The sequence below is a fragment of the Ambystoma mexicanum genome, chromosome 3q, assembly GCF_040938575.1.
Source record: "Ambystoma mexicanum isolate Mex_15411 chromosome 3q, UKY_AmexF1_1, whole genome shotgun sequence".
NCBI classification, from domain to species: Eukaryota; Metazoa; Chordata; class Amphibia; order Caudata; family Ambystomatidae; genus Ambystoma; species Ambystoma mexicanum.
The window spans coordinates 11,839,294-11,857,913 of NC_090926.1; the positions used below are offsets into that span (position 1 = coordinate 11,839,294).

The following is an 18,620-nucleotide window of genomic DNA, read 5'->3' on the forward strand; positions in this document are numbered from 1 at the left end:
TAACTGGGGAGCATGGGTGAGCCTAGCCCCCTCACTTAACTGGAGAGCATGGGTGAGCCTAGCCCCCTCACCTAACTGGAGAGCATGGGTGAGCTAGCCCCCTCACCTCACTGGATAGCATGGGTGAGCTAGCCCCCTCACCTAACTGGAGAGCATGGGTGAGCCTAGCCCCCTCACCTAACTGGAGAGCATGGGTGAGCCTAGCCCCCTCACCTAACTGGAGAGCATGGGTGAGCATAGTACCCTCACCTAACTGGGGATCATGGGTGAGCCTAGCCCCCTCACCTAACAGGAGAGCATGGGTGAGCCTAGCCCCCTCACCTAACTGGGGAGCATGGGTGAGCCTAGCCCCCTCACTTAACTGGAGAGCATGGGTGAGCCTAGCCCCCTCACCTAACTGGAGAGCATGGGGGAGCCTAGCCCCCTCACCTGACTGGAGAGCATCGGTGAGCCTAGCCCCCTTGCCTGACTTGAGAGTATGGGGGAGCCTAGCCCCCTCACCTCACTGGAGAGCATGGGTGAGCCTAGCCCCCTCACCTAACTGGAGAGCATGGGTGAGCCTAGCCCCCTCACCTAACTGGAGAGCATGGGTGAGCCTAGCCCCCTCACCTAACTGGAGAGCATGGGGGAGCCTAGCCCCCTCACCTGACTGGAGAGCATCGGTGAGCCTAGCCCCCTTGCCTGACTTGAGAGCATGGGGGAGCCTAGCCCCCTCACCTCACTGGAGAGCATGGGTGAGCCTAGCCCCCTCACCTAACTGGAGAGCATGGGTGAGCCTAGCCCCCTCACCTGACTGGAGAGCATGGGTGAGCCTAGCCCCCTCACCTAACTGGAGAGCATCAGTGAGCCTAGCCCCCTCACCTAACTGGAGAGCATGGGGGAGCCTAGCCCCCTCACCTGACTGGAGAGCATCGGTGAGCCTAGCCCCCTTGCCTGACTTGAGAGCATGGGGGAGCCTAGCCCCCTCACCTCACTGGAGAGCATGGGTGAGCCTAGCCCCCTCACCTAACTGGAGAGCATGGGTGAGCCTAGCCCCCTCACCTAACTGGAGAGCATGGGTGAGCCTAGCCCCCTCACCTAACTGGAGAGCATGGGTGAGCCTAGCCCCCTCACCTAACTGGAGAGCATGGGTGAGCCTAGCCCCCTCACCTAACTGGAGAGCATGAGTGAGCCTAGCCCCCTCACCTAACTGGAGAGCATGGGTGAGCCTAGCCCCCTCACCTAACTGGGGAGCATGGGTGAGCCTAGCCCCCTCACTTAACTGGAGAGCATGGGTGAGCCTAGTGCCTCACCTAACTAGACAGCATGGGTGAGCCTAGTGCCTCACCTAACTGGAGAGCATGGGTGAGCCTAGCCCCCTCACCTAACTGGAGAGCATGAGTGAGCCTAGCCCCCTCACCTAACTGGAGAGCATGGGTGAGCCTAGCCCCCTCACCTAACTGGGGAGCATGGGTGAGCCTAGCCCCCTCACTTAACTGGAGAGCATGGGTGAGCTAGCCCCCTCACCTCACTGGATAGCATGGGTGAGCTAGCCCCCTCACCTAACTGGAGAGCATGGGTGAGCCTAGCCCCCTCACCTAACTGGAGAGCATGGGTGAGCCTAGCCCCCTCACCTAACTGGAGAGCATGAGTGAGCCTAGCCCCCTCACTTAACTGGAGAGCATGGGTGAGCCTAGCCCCCTCACCTAACTGGAGAGCATGGGTGAGCTAGCCCCCTCACCTAACTGGAGAGCATGGGTGAGCCTAGTCCCCTCACCTAACTGGAGAGCATGGGTGAGCCTAGTCCCCTCACCTAACTGGAGAGCACAGTCGAGCCTGGACTGTCTGCAACGGGGAGCTTTCAGCACATCCCAGGTTGCCAGTCACTTGACAAAGAGGTCTCCTTGCTTGGCACAGTTCGGCCGATTCTCTAGCTGCCTGTACACTGGGGCAGCTCAGTGGTGCTGCAGAAACACGCATAAACTGAGAGCCAAGATCCCAGGGCCCGGCACCTTTCTGTACAGAGAGAATGCTGCATTTCACTGGCACCCTGCCGAATGTGAGGAAAGTGATTCAGAGAATTTGATTTGATATGGATTTTTAATAAAGTGCAGTTCCGCAAAGTGAATTGCTTCTAGGCACTGAAAAGAAAACATCCATTTGAAAGGAACGGCCACATTCGGAAAAGAGCTTTATTTTTATGGCTTTACTGAGTGTCATTGGATTAGTAATGCACCAGAACTTCAAACTGAAGAACATTCTGCATAATTGGGTCTGAATAGAACATCCTCTCTCCTCTCAGCGTTTAGGTTTAGGAAGCGCTCCAGTGAGCCGCAAGGTGTCAGAAGATCGGGGAGACCTGCAGTAGGGAGGAGCCTCGCCTCATGAGACATCTTCAACATCTTACATTGCAGAAATACTCATTTCCTGTTCATAAAACACTGAAAAGTAGATTGTATCATGAACTGAGATCCCCCGTGTGGTCTTTTCCCATCCCTATGATATGACATGTTATTTATAACGCGCTTAATAGCCAGAAGTTTCTAAGCGCGGAACTGGGGATCGAACCTGCGTTGCTCGTGTTGCCTTGCTTCCAAGGTGAGCGCGTTGCCGCTGAGCTATCCTCCCGAGAATCCTCCATATCGGACAACATGGAAAGAAGCGGCTCACCAAAGCACTCAAGGGGGCTTATACAGTGTGTTTGGACTGCTTAAATAAATTAATGTTTCTATTGTTGATTTCTTTTGTCACAGTTATATAGAGAAACCGCTTCATTTCATTCCCAAAGTGACTATTTTGAATGGCCCTTGCTTTCTTATATATTCTATATTTGTTCTGTTTTCTGCATTTACTCATTAACATATTCACACATCTTCTATGGTAATCTGTTAATACTTTGTCCTCCAGGTTAATGAAGCTGCTTTGTTCCTTACTTTTCTGACTCGTTTACCTGAATGGCTTGCTTCTCCGTGTTATTGCCTTGTACTCTGCTGGATCTCCTCAGTGTTAGTTCAGCCCACGCTGAGGCTTTGGGGCCATCAGGATTGTGTGGTACACCTCTTTGAGATCCACGTAACCATTTTGTCGTGGAAGCATTTCCATAGCAGGTATCAAAGGCCTTTGGCTACTCGCCCACACGACCTGCCAAGTGGCCTCCTGACACAAGTGTTATTTCCCTTACTCACAATCTTACTCTGCTTTTTGCGTTTACTCACTGCAAATCATTTGCACTCTAGCGACCGGTACCCTGTTAGTCTTGACCAATCACACCATAGTCTCCTATCGTTTCTAAAGTTGTATAATTGTGCTACTTATTAGCATATTACTCCCTCACCGGGGTGGTTCATAGGAAGAGCCAACCTCAGCTTTTGTACTTTCTCTAATGTTCACCAGTCACTTTTCAAAGATGGAGGTTAAAAGCCAAAGCACACTAGGGGAAGAGTTGGAGGGATGTTAGGAGTGGGACGAGGAAGAGTAGGATTGTGTACAAGACACATTCTGATGAGTTCTGTAACAGGGCTCTGTGAGTCAGTGACACTCCTTCTCCTTGTCTGCTGGGCATCTCAGCTGCTCTGACTCTCCCTTATAGTGTCTTTGGGTGCTCCTGGTGCTCTGATCGGGGGCAGGAGGGTGTAGTGGTTGGGCGGAGGTGATCATAGACATGGGTGTGGGGTGGTCCTGTGTGTATCTCTATACAGCTGACAGCCCTAGACCAACATTCACAGTATAAACTCAACAGGCCAAAATAATCTCTTGATGAAAACAAAATGAGGACAGAATATTATCACAAAAGCAGAGCACCCTTAAGACCATGAGCTGCATTAGGTGTACAGTGGCAATGGTAAAAACCAGTTCCACCACTACTTCCATTTTTTTTTATTCCACCCAATTACAGGCTAGGAGGGCATTGGAGCATGTACAGAATGTGTACATGAAAGTACCTCATGTGGTAAATATACATTATTGACCCCAAAACTGGGCTGTATTGGATTGGTCAGTGGTTTGAAAGATCACTTCAGCAAAAATGATCATACTCTGTGCACACTTTTAGGCATAAACATGCAAAACACATTATCTTAGTGCAATTTTTGCTTCCACATTTTATTCTTAACCAAAAACAATGACCCTTGAAGGTCTGGGTAGTATCTCTATTCAGTTTTGTTAGTGATTCAAAAGATACCCATTTTACAACAAAATGTTACATGCAGTCTCGTGTTTAAAACAATTTTCAATAAACCAAACAATATATCCGTGTTTTCACAGCTTTTTCAATCCAAAAGTGTTTCTAATGTCTCTTTAAAACTCTTTTTCTTGTTGATCTTTACAGTTTAAAGTCCATAGTTCTCAAATGAAATCAAGGGACTATTGATCAAATAGTCTCTTATCTTTTCGTTGATGCACAACGCGTTTCGGGCTCTCTCTTAGCCCTTCATCAGGTGCGACCAAATTCTATACTTCAATCTGATGTATCTGAAAGTTAAATATATATTTCTATTTAGACCCTCAGTTCATGTTCCATATAGCTTCACAATTTCTTTTTGACTAAATAGACCAATGTACCTGTAATACTGTGGATCTCTCCCATCTGTCAGTCTCTAATACTTGTGACTTTCATTCCAGTATCGTTTATTCATCCTCTCTTGTGTTTGTCTTGAATATTACGCCTGATCTGTAAAGAATGAATATGACGTGGTTTTTCTACATGAATTTTGAATGTTTTTGAGCGGGTTTGGTGCTGGAAACAGTCGCTACATCATAGCGCTGTGCCCCAGTCACCCAACCCTAATTCAGCGTTTTTCATGCTTTACTTTCATATAGTTTCCCCGTTGTCTCACCTGACTATGCGGACCGCTGTTGGCTACTTTCTTTGGCTTGCCGTACGTGCGAGCTCGTTGTCGTCCGCTCAGCACTGCCTCAAGCCGCTCGCGTTGCTGTCTCGTGCCGTTCATGATTTTAATTTTCTCCTTCCCTTGGTCCGCGCTCTCCTGTTCCATTCACAGCATGTGTGTCTCCTTGAGGTAGCTCCACGGTTGCCTTGATTGTGTTTCTTTGAACTCCCTAGATGTAGTCCCTTCTTGCTTTCTACCAAGCTGTCAACTGGCTAGTTTTCCGTGATTGCATGGCCACCATCTTGGAATAGTTTCAATAACTGTGGTTTAAATTCCTGTGGTGTGGTGATTGCTTCTAGATCGTCGCTACAGAAGTCTAGGGATGTTGCTAAACATGATGTTTGTTATTTTAAGTGTTGCATGGCTCATTAGAGAGCACTCAAAAATGTTTTTATTTATTTCATATGCATTTGTTTTGTACCAGCCTGATTTTTTACAGATACAATTCTGTACGCGGGGAGCTATTTAGATTCTTGCTGTCCGGTTGGTGTTTCTGTGCTCTTTTATAGAAAGCAACTTAAATCCCAATCTGCGTTCATACCATTGGGTTGCATTGAGTTCAATTTGTCGATCCAGTATGTTTCTCTTTGCAAAAGAATTTTGTTTAGATTTCCGCCCCTTCTTGATATTTTTATCTGTTCCAGAATGATGAATCTTATTTGAGAGATATTGTGTCTTTCTTATTTGAAATGTTGAGTAACTGGTGATTTTATTGCTCCTGTCCTGATGTTTGACTTGTGTTCGGACCACCTTATTTTCGCCTTCCTCATTGTCATGCCTACGTAATAAATTCCACATGGACATTTTATACCATAGATTACATTTTTTGAATCACAGGTCGAAGAATGATACAAATTAATTTTGTAACCTTTATGGGGGTGAAGGATGGTGTTGCCCGTTATTAAGTTATTGCAGTTGTTGCAATTGTGACATGGGGTTGTACCTTTGTAGGTTTCCTGGGTTCGTTTTTCTGCTGACAAATCTGCTTTTATGAGATGTTCCCTCATTGATTTACTCTTGGAATAGGCAAAGAGTGGAGGTTCTGGAAAGAGTCTTTTCATCATTGGGTCTAAGGTCAAAATTGACCAATTCTTTTTGATAATTTTTTTAATTTTCGGGCTCTGTTGGGAGAAAGTGGTAACATATACAAGTTTCTCCTGTTCCTCCTTTTCTTTTGGTTGTAACGCTCCTTCTCTATTGATGCTGTTGGCTTTTTCAGCACATGTTGTGATAATGGATGGTTGATAACCTCTTTTCTCAAATTTTTCTTTTAATTCTGCTGTTCTTCTGGTGTATTCCACTTCTTCTGAGATGATGCGTCTGTGATACTACAAAGCACAACGAATACCACGGGGGCTGAGAATTGACCTAGAGCCAACACTCTGCAACACTCTGCAAGGAAAATCCTGAATTTGTGAAAAGGTGGAGATTCATATTAAATAAATGTTCACTGGACTTAATCTTATTGACGATTGAAGAACTATCCAAATCACTTATCACTGTCGAAGCGGACCTTGAAAAATTAAAAAACTTCATTAGTCAAAATAATCTCTAAAGAAGAACTAGTAACTATATTAGAAGAAACCAACAAAAAACTAGATTCATACAAAAAGGAAATCGAAGCTAAAAAAATAAGAAAATTCCGGAGGGACACCTTAGACTACAAGTTAGACATAGTGTATTCGTGGAAAGAATATTACCAGCAAAAAGACAACGCAAAAAGTGGAAGAACACCTTATAACAAGAGAACTCCAACAACAGGAAGTGCATCGTCCGAGGCTTCAAGTGGCGAATCAGAACCACAAGAGCAAGAACAACAACTAGAAAGGAACGAACAAACACCATCGACATCTAAAACGACAAAGTCACCATCAGAAAACATTGCGTCTTTTTTAGACAGGGCAAAACAAGAAGAAGCAAGAAGAAAAAACCCATCTCGGAAAGTGAACTTTCTGCAAAAGAGAAGTTAGTAATCAACATTTCAGACTACCAGTAAATTTGAGGAAAAAACTCTACAAAAAGGTATTTCGTTTGTCCCGTACTACAGCAGTTCACTGTTGAAAGAAAAAATTGACTTTTTCAAATTGACTCGCAAGATGAAATTGAAATTATTCTTTGACACATGTGAATGGGGAACAAGTAAGCAGGAATGTAAATATCTGGAAATGAAACCTAAGAGCACATTCATGCCACCAATCCAGAATCCACTAATAGATGTGTTTCAGAAGCAAGTATTAAAAGATTTGGAAAAATTGAAGTATAAGCGCAGATCGAAAACGAATTTTTCAAAAAGAGAACAACAAGTCCTTGACAAACTATGGCAAAATCCGAATTTAATACTAAAACCTGCTGACAAGGGAGGAGCTTTGGTATTGATGAATGTAGAACAATATAAAATGGAAATAGAAAGACAATTGGCAGATGTCAACACCTATCTTGAAATCTTTGAAAACCCAACGGAGAAAGTACAGAAATTAATCAAGGAAACATTAGATGAAGCAGAAAATGATGAACTAATAAGTCACCGTATCAAGAACTTTCTAATGAATCTTCATCCATTGATGCCTATAATATATATTTTGCCGAAAGTCCACAAAAATCTGACTCATCCACCAGGCAGACCTATTATTGCTGCGAACAACAGTTTACTTGAACCATTGGCACAATATATAGATAGGGCAATCCAACCTTCAGTGCATAAATTCAAAACATACATAAAAGACACAAATGATTTTTTGAACAAATTAAATCAAGTTGAAATAGATGACGATCAAGATATCCTCTTTACAATGGACGTGGTAAGCCTTTACACCAACATTACTCATGAGGGAGGTCTGGAAGCCATGGAGTGGCTACTACTTAAAGCAGACACGGTTTGTGAAGCTGATAAGCTGTTCACTTTAAAACTACTCAAAATAGTGTTACAAATTAACTTCTTTATGTTCGAGGACAAATACTATATACAAATATCTGGAACTTCCATGGGGGCCGCAATGGCCCCAAGTTATGCAAATACATATATGGCTTACTTGGAGGAAACCAATATCTTTAATGAAGAAAGATGGACAAACAAATTGAAATGCATGTTCCGCTTTATAGATGATATATTTGGGATTTGGAATGGTTCAAATGATGAATTGCTGGCATTCTTTCAGCATCTCAACAACATGGCACCAAGGATTGAATTAACATCTAAAACGAGCAAAGAATCCATTGAATTCCTTGATGTGCAAATATACAAGAAAGGAGGCAAATTGGAAACAACAATATTTACAAAACTAACAGACAGGAACAGCATACTGCATGCGAATAGTTTCCACCCGCGGAGGACAATAGAAAGCATACCTTTCAGTCAATTTTTATGATACAGACGCATCATCTCAGAAGAAGTGGAATACACCAGAAGAACAGCAGAATTAAAAGAAAAATTTGAGAAAAGAGGTTATCAACCATCCATTATCACAACATGTGCTGAAAAAGCCAACAGCATCAATAGAGAAGGAGCGTTACAACCAAAAGAAAAGGAGGAACAGGAGAAACTTGTATATGTTACCACTTTCTCCCAACAGAGCCCGAAAATTAAAAAAATTATCAAAAAGAATTGGTCAATTTTGACCTTAGACCCAATGATGAAAAGACTCTTTCCAGAACCTCCACTCTTTGCCTATTCCAAGAGTAAATCAATGAGGGAACATCTCATAAAAGCAGATTTGTCAGCAGAAAAACGAACCCAGGAAACCTACAAAGGTACAACCCCATGTCACAATTGCAACAACTGCAATAACTTAATAACGGGCAACACCATCCTTCACCCCCATAAAGATTACAAAATTAATTTGTATCATTCTTCGACCTGTGATTCAAAAAATGTAATCTATGGTATAAAATGTCCACGTGGAATTTATTACGTGGGCATGACAATGAGGAAGGCGAAAATAAGGTGGTCCGAACACAAGTCAAACATCAGGACAGGAGCAATAAAATCACCAGTTACTCAACATTTCAAATAAGAAAGACACAATATCTCTCAAATAAGATTCATCATTCTGGAACAGATAAAAATATCAAGAAGGGGCGGAAATCTAAACAAAATTTTTCTGCAAAGAGAAACATACTGGATCGACAAATTGAACTCAATGCAACCCAATGGTATGAATGCAGATTGGGATTTAAGTTGCTTTCTATAAAAGAGCACAGAAACACCAACCGGACAGCAAGAATCTAAATAGCTCCCCGCGTACAGAATTGTATCTGTAAAAAATCGGGCTGGTACAAAAAAAATGGATATGAAATAAATAAAAAACATTTTTGAGTGCTCTCTAATGAGCCATGCAACACTTAAAATAACAAACATCATGTTTAGCAACATTCCTAGACTTCTCTAGCGACGATCTAGAAGCAACCATCACACCACAGGAATTTAAACCACAGTTATTGAAACTATTCCAAGATGGTGGCCATGCAATCACGGAAAACTAGCCAGTTGACAGCTTGGTAGAAAGCAAGAAGGGACTACATGTAGGGAGTTCAAAGAAACACAATCAAGGCAACAGTGGAGCTACCTCAAGGAGACACACATGCTGTGAATGGAACAGGAGAGCGCGGACCAAGGGAAGGAGAAAATTAAAATCGTGAACGGCACGAGACAGCAACGCGAGCGGCTTGAGGCAGTGCTGAGCGGACAACAACGAGCTCGCACGTACGGCAAGCCAAAGAAAGTAGCCAACAGCGGTCCGCATAGTCAGGTGAGACAACAGGACACTATATGAAAGTAAAGCATGAAAAACGCTGAATTAGGGTTGGGTGACTGGGGCACAGCGCTATGATGTAGCGACTGTTCCCAGCACCAAACCCGCTCATAAACATTCAAAATTCATGTAGAAAAACCACGTCACATTCATTCTTTACAGATCAGGCGTAATATTCAAGACAAACACAAGAGAGGATGAATAAACGATACTGGAATGAAAGTCACAAGTATTAGAGACTGACAGATGGGAGAGTTCCACAGTATTACAGGTACATTGGTCTATTTAGTCAAAAGAAATTGTGAAGCTATATGGAACATGAACTGAGGGTCTAAATAGAAATATATATTTAACTTTCAGATACATCAGATTGAAGTATAGAATTTGGTCGCACCTGATGAAGGGCTAAGAGAGAGCCCGAAACGCGTTGTGCATCAACGAAAAGATAAGAGACTATTTGATCAATAGTCCCTTGATTTCATTTGAGAACTATGGACTTTAAACTGTAAAGATCAACAAGAAAAAGAGTTTTAAAGAGACATTAGAAACACTTTTGGATTGAAAAAGCTGTGAAAACACGGATATATTGTTTGGTTTATTGAAAATTGTTTTAAACACGAGACTGCATGTAACATTTTGTTGTAAAATGGGTATCTTTTGAATCACTAACAAAACTGAATAGAGATACTACCGAGACCTTCAAGGGTCATTGTTTTTGGTTAAGAATAAAATGTGAAAGCAAAAATTGCACTACGATAATGTGTTTTGCATGTTTATGCCTAAAAGTGTGCACAGAGTATGATCATTTTTGCTGAAGTGATCTTTCAAACCACTGTTTATTCCGATTCTGTAGCCCAGAATCAAACTCTGTTTAGCACCTAAGTTTGTATTTAGTCCTAACAAGGAAGCATTTGAGTTTACATTAAGGTTCATAGAATTAAGGAGTGCTCCTCTACACCCAAATTGATCATTGTATTGGATTGGTACCATACTGTAAATATGCAGACGGGCTACAAAACGATGAATGATTCACAATCTTGCGTCAATCACTTTTTTGATTTCACGCCAATTCCCCTCACCAGAATAACGCTTCTCCTTTAGCAACCTTATTTTTCAGATATCCTTCAGTAGGTCAATCCATTGAAAGTCGGCTGATGCACCTGCTGTATGATCCGCGTGCAAGCTGCAGGTCACACCGTGGTACCTTGCATGGGCCGGCAAAGCAAGAAGAGACACATTGAAATGTCTCATGCCCTACTCTCTGGGGGTAGCAAACAGAGTGGCCTTCAGTCGTAAGCTCTAGGGGAGCTTTTCCCAGTCCCCCATGAGACACAAGTGGAAACATTGGGGGGTGGGCAGGGGTGGTGACCCACATATACTGCTGGTGGGAGAGAATTTAGAAATATATAGCAGTTGGCAAGCGTAAAGTCTAGGCAAGCACCCCTGATGACCAAGAATAATGTGACCCACTCTACCCATCCCCACTCACAAACCGCGTAGTGGGCGAAGATGCCATGGCCAGAGGCACCAAGCCAGAGGAGGGAGAGTTAAACAATGTGCTGGGGATGAGTCTCAGCACAGTCAAGGCTTATGCCACAGGCACACATTTGTTTACATCGTTGATCCACTGTTCGGTTAGGGGAAATCCATAACTCACAAGTGGCTGCGCCATGAGCAAGCTAAGGGGGAATGGTGTTGGTGGAGTGTACTGTGTAAATGCCATCTCCCTTGGCTGCTGAACGCCAACTTAAAACCCCTCACCACCCCCCTCTCCTTCCCATTCCATTGCTACACTCATGAGCCTCAAATGTTCAACCACCAGTGTCCTGACATCTCCCACCTTAACATCAAATCAAGACGCTTCTCCCAGTAGTTGACTGCATGACAGATCCCAGGATCCCCCCACCCTAGTGGTGAACAAACTGAGATCATATTGTTGGGGAAGAGCATCAGCAACAGTCCCATCCCACTCTCCATGCCCCACCCCTTTGAAACCACACACACACAGCCACCAAAAAAGCCAGAAATGCAGGGTCGCATTCGACTGTGTAAAGTCATTTTAACCACAAAACAACACAATGAGAAAAAAAAGAAGTCTATAGCTCCAGCTTCTAAAAAATACTCCCATAAACCCTCTAGAACCTCAATAGAAAGGCATGTGGTAATAATGTCCCCACACATAAAATGTCACCGGGAAAAGCCATTGGTGACATTACATATTGTGACATTATGTAAGCGGACGGTTTGAGGGGTTTCCCATGCTCCCCTTGCAACAAAAAAAACATTTGGGGGTTGCAGGGGTGTCCACCGCATGTTCAATGTAATAATTCCTCTGCAAAAAACAGCAACATTTTTGTCAGGAGACTTTTTTGCAGGGACATTATCACATGGAACCAATAGGAGCCTGACTTGGTGAAGGCAAAGGTTCTACCTCACTTAGACTATTGCAATAGCCGAATAGTGGGATGATATGATACAATATGGCATGTATAACACGCCTATACACAAGGGTACTCCAAAGGAACCTACAGAGAGGCTCCAAATGTACTAGGACTGAGCATGCTTAGTCTTGAGATAAAATGACAAAATCACATTCTGCTGGCACTATGATCATTTCTCAGCTGGCTCCTAATGAAACAAAGGAGTGTGTACCACATCCACACAGTACTGTGAGTTTCCACACCAAAATACTTACACGAAGTTAGCCGGAACATATACCACAATAAGGAATCTAAGCTCCTCAAAAAGATAACATCACCTATAAGAGGAAAACAAATGAATTGCCGTCGGCCCAAACCTACAGAGCAGCCTGCCTAGCCTTCTCACCCAACCATTTATTTATTTATTTTAAAATGTGTATAGTGCAAAACTAAGGCCAGAGGGCATCTAGGCGCTGACAACAGGTGTCTGCAACCTCTGACTTTCCAGATGTTTTTGGACTACGACTCCCATGATCCTTCCACATTGACTATGCTGGCTAGGGTTGATGGGGGTTGCAGTACAGAACATCTGGAGAGCCAAAGGTTGCAGATCCCTGATTGACAAGGATCAGAGCTTAATGCCACGTCTAAGGGATTTTCGCCATTGAGCCCGGGAGACCGAGAACATTCACCATCTACTCCTCCCAAATAAGGGCAGTCCCCCACCCAGAAGGGCCCCGCCCCTTACTTGTATCTAGGTGAGGAACAATTGACAGCACCCATGTCCTGAAGTCCACCTAGCCACGGGACACGATCAGACACCCTTCCTCTGTGTTTAACCCCTCCCATCCTCCATTGCGCTTTTGCGCTTTGAAGCGGCTTACTCACAATGCAGAGTGACAGAAGTGCCAATACAAATAACATAATCAGTTATCAATAGTATTGATACATATTGAGCAAACACTGCAGCCTATCAACCCATGTCTGAGCAAGGCATTTTGTGTAGTGCACTCTTAGCCGAAACACTTTGAGGTGATGCCAATTTAGCATTAGAAGTAAACATGACCTATTTAGGTGAAGTGATTTGCCCATGGTCACATGGATTGGTTAGGTGGGGAAGTCTAGGTGCATAGTCTGGAATTGTATGTGCTTCAGACTGCACATTTTCCCACTGGAACTTTGGTTTTGCATCAAAAATCAAGGTTGGCTGCAGAGTAGTCTGGCAATTGGTAAACTAGTACTCTGAAGCCAACACATACATTAGTGATGTTGGGTCTTGTGCGCTTAAGCCTCAAACACACTCTTTCATCGCGCTACAGGCGCATGACAGGAACGGACAATTAGCCCCAAACAAGTGAGGGGGGTTTAAGGGCTGGGTTGGAGAAGTGGGGGATGTGTGCCTGCATTTCAAATGACTCCCTAGAGTTAACAAAAGTGTTAATCTCAGCGCTATTTAGGGACGGAAAATAAGGACTAACTCACTGAAGGTCCAGCATTTTTACATTAATTGTATTAAAGAATGTTGAGGAAGGAAGCTCTCAGGTTGCTCTCAATAAGAGTTGGTCTGTGTTTCCAGTATTGCCATTTTAGCGTGTATCTTTCTACATTAAACAGTATTCGGAATTTCATTTTCTCACAAAGCAGCGGAGAGCAGGAGAGGGGCGGAACAGCCAGGATTGACTTAGTATCTCAGCCTCGCCATGGGCCGGCTTGAGATGCCTTGAACCATGCTCCTTGGTTATGCATGTGTGATAACATTCCCTGCTCTTAATCATTGTTTGATACGGTCAGACATCTTAGTGTTATACATGATGTGAATACAGTGGGCCTGGTTTGCAAAACATTTGTAATGGGATCGTGGCATTGTAAACATTACCACAAAAACAAAAGATATTTTAAATTACAGAAATGAACTGATGTGATGATTTTCAGTTTAAAAAATAGTTGTACTGTGTAACTGAGTCTATACTTTAGAACTATTGGAACTGCTAGTAGGACGGACAGTGTATTTAAATCTAGGGGCAGCAAAAAGCACAGGATGCTGCAGTGGTACTTGTACGCAGCCGCCTGAGCAGCAGTGTGAATTAGCCGGTATCGCACTGCCAAATAACCGCCATTATTCCGCGCCTTGTCTACTGTGGGCTGAAGTGAGCTGCTGCCCAGGTCCACCAAAGACTTGGAAACAGAAGGCCTTGCCGGTCCGGACTCCCAGAATGCAGCCCCGCCCCTGCCGTGTCAATCATGGCTCGGTGGCTGCTGTCACCGCGTGGGCCCCCCCCCCCCCGTGGAGTCAGCGCCACTGACTGCTGCACAGACAGTCCCTTGCCACAGATTGCAGAATTCAAGAGTCATTCGTCCTTGAGACACACACTCGTATGTCAAACCCATGCGCAGTCCTAATTAGTCCTTATTTTATTGAATGATTTGTTCAGTATGTTTTTGTGCATGCATCTTGTATTTTTTTAGATCATGCTGTACTTGTCCCATGGAGCATAAGTCTCCCGCTGCTGTTGCGGCTCCCCCAGCTGCCACATGGCGCGCACCGCACTCCGGGGAAGCAGCTCCTTGGAGGAGTGCCGAGCAGCATCTGAACAAGCAGTGCAGGGCCAGGCGGAAGTCACTGTTGGCCCCTGCCCCGCAAATACAAAACAAAAACAATTGCTGCTTTTTCCAACACTCCCGAGTCCCCTTCAATCCCACCTGCCACTGTTAGCCCCTCCACCCACGGCGCCAATCATGTGCGGGCCTTGCACTGCAGAGTCTTGGGAGAAGCCTGCGGCTGCTGTCTTGCCAGCGATACCCACCACAGTCCCAGACAATGGCACTGTATCGTTTGAGCGACCATTGCCCATGACAAACATCCTGAATAAAGGCGAATGGTTCTCTGATGACAAACGGATTCACTGAACCCCGTTTTTGTACTGTCTTATAATGGGTTATCCAACTCCAGGCCTCGAGGGCTGGATCCATGTTGGGTTTTCAGGGCACCCCTCATTAATATTCATGAGGTAAAATTGCATACAATGATTCTATATATATGCACATTTTCCTTCATGAATATTAAAGTGGATAGCCTGAAAACCCGCCAGGATCCCGCCCCTCGAGGCCTGGAGTTGGACCATCCAGTGATCTCTGCTACTTTGACACTTAGTGTTCTTTTTTTTGTGCAACCTCACATTTTCTTTTCATTGTGCAGAATACCAACATGCATACCTGTGTCAAACACTTAGAAGTGGGTGATAGTATTAAACATTTTCATTTGGTGTCGGTTTCAAAAGCACAGTTACAAAACCCAGAAGATAGTTTTTGGGCTTGCTTTACCTTGCATTGTGGTACTTGCAACTCTCTGTTCAGGATAGGATTCTTTATAAGGTTCGCTTTCTATACAATAATAATATTAGAGATCACTTACATTCATTTGGCTCTTCTCACACTCATGGTCATTTATTGCAGTATAACACCCCTTGGTGCCCCTTGAACATCAAAGACCTGCGGTACTCCCTGTGATGTCATTTTCTGTGCTATGCCTTCTGGGAATGTCAAAACATATGCAAATTAGGAGGCGTGCTCATCTTTTGCTGCTCACGCCCTCTCAAATCTTCACAGTGGCCCTGGTTTCAGCCTTCTCTCTGATAAAACCAGAAGTGGGCAAGTCGGACCGGCATGGGGAGGCAGGACTCCAGTGTGGGCGTGTTTTTAGTTTTTTTAATGGGGTGGGGAGACAGGACAGCCGGTATGGATCTTATGTTACACGTGGTGGGAAGACAGGACACCAGATATTGACATGCCTAATCTTTTGCCAGTTCAACTTATATTTGGTTCTGAAAGCTAGGCAGTACCCTCTGGCATGGCTCTGACTGCTCTGTAACGATTCATTCTCCGGCTCGCCCAACTCCAACAGTAAAGAGCAGCACATGATGCTTCTGCTTTGAATAGAAATACAAGAGCACACCCCCTGAGTGTGTAGGCCACCTAAATCCTTAGATAAACAGTGACTGCAAAGCCCAGGTATCAGGGCCATAGGAATATGGCATTCCACAAGGTAACCAGCCACAAATTCCTAAATTACAAGTAAAGGGACCCCGCAACAAGATGAGACACCACCTGGGCAACCTCAACCTGGGACCTTAGCTACAGAGAGCTCCAGAGACGAACCAGCACCTGCCCCTACAGGCTCGCCTGGTGCAACTGCCCAGCCAAAGTGGAATCACCTTTAGGTAGACATATAGAGAAGCAGTGCATCAGCCACTTGGGCTCCCTAAAACAGGGAAACACTCCCAACAAAAAAATAGGAAACAACCTACTCCCACCCCCACCCCCCAGTTCCTCAAACACAGCTCTGCACGTTTGTTCGGATCAGTGGGGCCAGCAGAACAATGGCACAGGAGGGAGGTCCAATAGTATCGTGGCCTAATGGGAGCGGGAACATTAGGGTCAAAGGCTTCTTGTAACTTGCATAATGTATTAGCTGTAAATAAGTCTGATTACAAGAACATATCCATTTAGAGCTAAAATATATTTTCACTTGACTGCAATATACCCCCATTGGGAACGGGAATTACATTTTATTCCCCCAAAAATCATATTTCTCTGAAATTAGAACATTAGGGCGTAGAATACTCAATTTTTTCAATCTTCTCTGGAGCCCTACCTCTTGATCTTTACCAGAAAAGATGGAAGGAGTGCCCCATGCAGACACATATGCAGACGAGGTGTGTGGTGTTGTGCCAGTCTCCATGTTGTGGATACAGCTCTCTACATAAGCAGTAGCCCAACACAAAATAATGGGGCCCTCTGCAAAATTCTATGAAGAAATCAGGGGAGTCCCACCCCCAAACACATGCAAGGACACTGGGCTGAGAGGGACACCCCTGAACATTGTGAGGCATCCCTTCCCATTTAAATACTCAAGTCTGGCCCCAATGAGTACGGAATCTAATAGGAAAAAGAAGAAGGCCACAAGCTAACCTCTATATATGACAGAGCAATGACCGAGAAGGCGCCAAGCAAACTTCTATATATGACAAAGCAATGATGAAGAAGGCGACAAGCGAACAGAGCAATGAAGTAGAAGGTGACAAGCGAACTTCAGAAAAGGACAGAGCAATGAAGAAGAAGGTGACAAGCAAACTTATATGTATGGCAGAGCAATGAACGAGTAGGCAGCACGCACATTTCTATATATGAAAGAGCAATGAAGAAAAAGAAGACAAGCAAACTTCTACATATTACAGAGCAATGAAGAGGTAGGAGACAAGCAAACCGTCCAAACAAAATCGGCGTATGCCTCGACATCATTCGCAAGGCATCATGGCCATGCACCCAACTGGACGTCACCACCATTGGCTCTTTCTAAAATCAATCCTGCCACTTCCCATGCTCCCCAATGGACAAAGTCACTTTTCACCTCATCTACAGACCAACCAAGCCCAAGACCTCCTTCATCAAAGACTTCACAAACTTAGTCACTGCCATGTCTCTCACGCATGCCAACAACATCCTCCTCAGTGACTTCAACATCGCTGGCAACCCAGCAACCAAATCAATGAAGACAGATCTCCACTGCCTACTTAAAACACTGAACCTCACACAGCACATGAAGGACCAACTCAAAGGAAAGGTAATATCTTTCACCTCATCATCACTGCACTGTCCACCGTTAATCACAGCTCTCCTATCCCGCTCGACTGGTCAAACCATCTTGCAAACTCCTTTGAGATTAGTCACACCGCACCTCTCAATAAAATCCATTAGAAACCAATCAATCAAGACTTCAGATCTTTCAAGAACTTCCCAGTGGAGAATCTCACAGAAGACTTTACCGAACTCCACCTCACATGGGCTGATGTACCTCTGACAAACCAGGCATGCAACTCGCTTCCCCAAGAACTCAACACCATCCTCACAAACAACATCAACCACCAAGCCCCAGTGAAATGGTGCACCCTCAAACCGAAACCTTCAACACCCTGGTTCACTCAAGATCTCAACCTCTACACGGGACCATCAGAAAACAAGAAAAGAATTGACAAAAATCCTGCAGCACATCCGACCTCGCTGTGCTCAAGTAACTCTGTTCTACACTCAGGTGATTGACCAACTATGCCAAGGCCAGCTATGACCAAAACACCATAGCAAACACCAACAATGAAAGTAGAGCCCTCTTCAAAGTCATGAAACACTTCATCAACCCTCTGCCTGACCCACCCATAGCACACTCTATTGAAAACTCCACAGCAATCAACTCTTTCTTCATCAACAAGATCAACATGATTTGCCAACACATAGACACTAACACCAAAACTGACAGCACAATACACATCCCATCTCTCAAAGCCACAACTACTTGGACAACTTTCAAGACACTAACAATGGAAGACCTCATTGCCACCTTAGCATCCCTCAAGGCCACATTGTATGCAGACGACATCCTCCCGGCCTCCTTACTCAAGACTCTTCCGACTGAAGCACTCCTCCCTTACCTGATAATCATCAAGAGCTCCCTAACTCAAAGCACTTCCCCTTGACACTCAAGACCAAACAAATCCTCCCACTTCTTAAGAAACCAACACTGGACTCCGACA

General features: G+C 44.5%; 1 protein-coding gene across 3 annotated transcripts in view; it reads right to left on the bottom strand.

Moving 5' to 3' along the window:
- CACNA1I (calcium voltage-gated channel subunit alpha1 I) overlaps positions 1-18,620 on the bottom strand; it is a 1,993,092-nt gene that overhangs the window by 1,761,649 nt on the left and 212,823 nt on the right. The gene's annotated exons all lie outside the window — the stretch shown is intronic.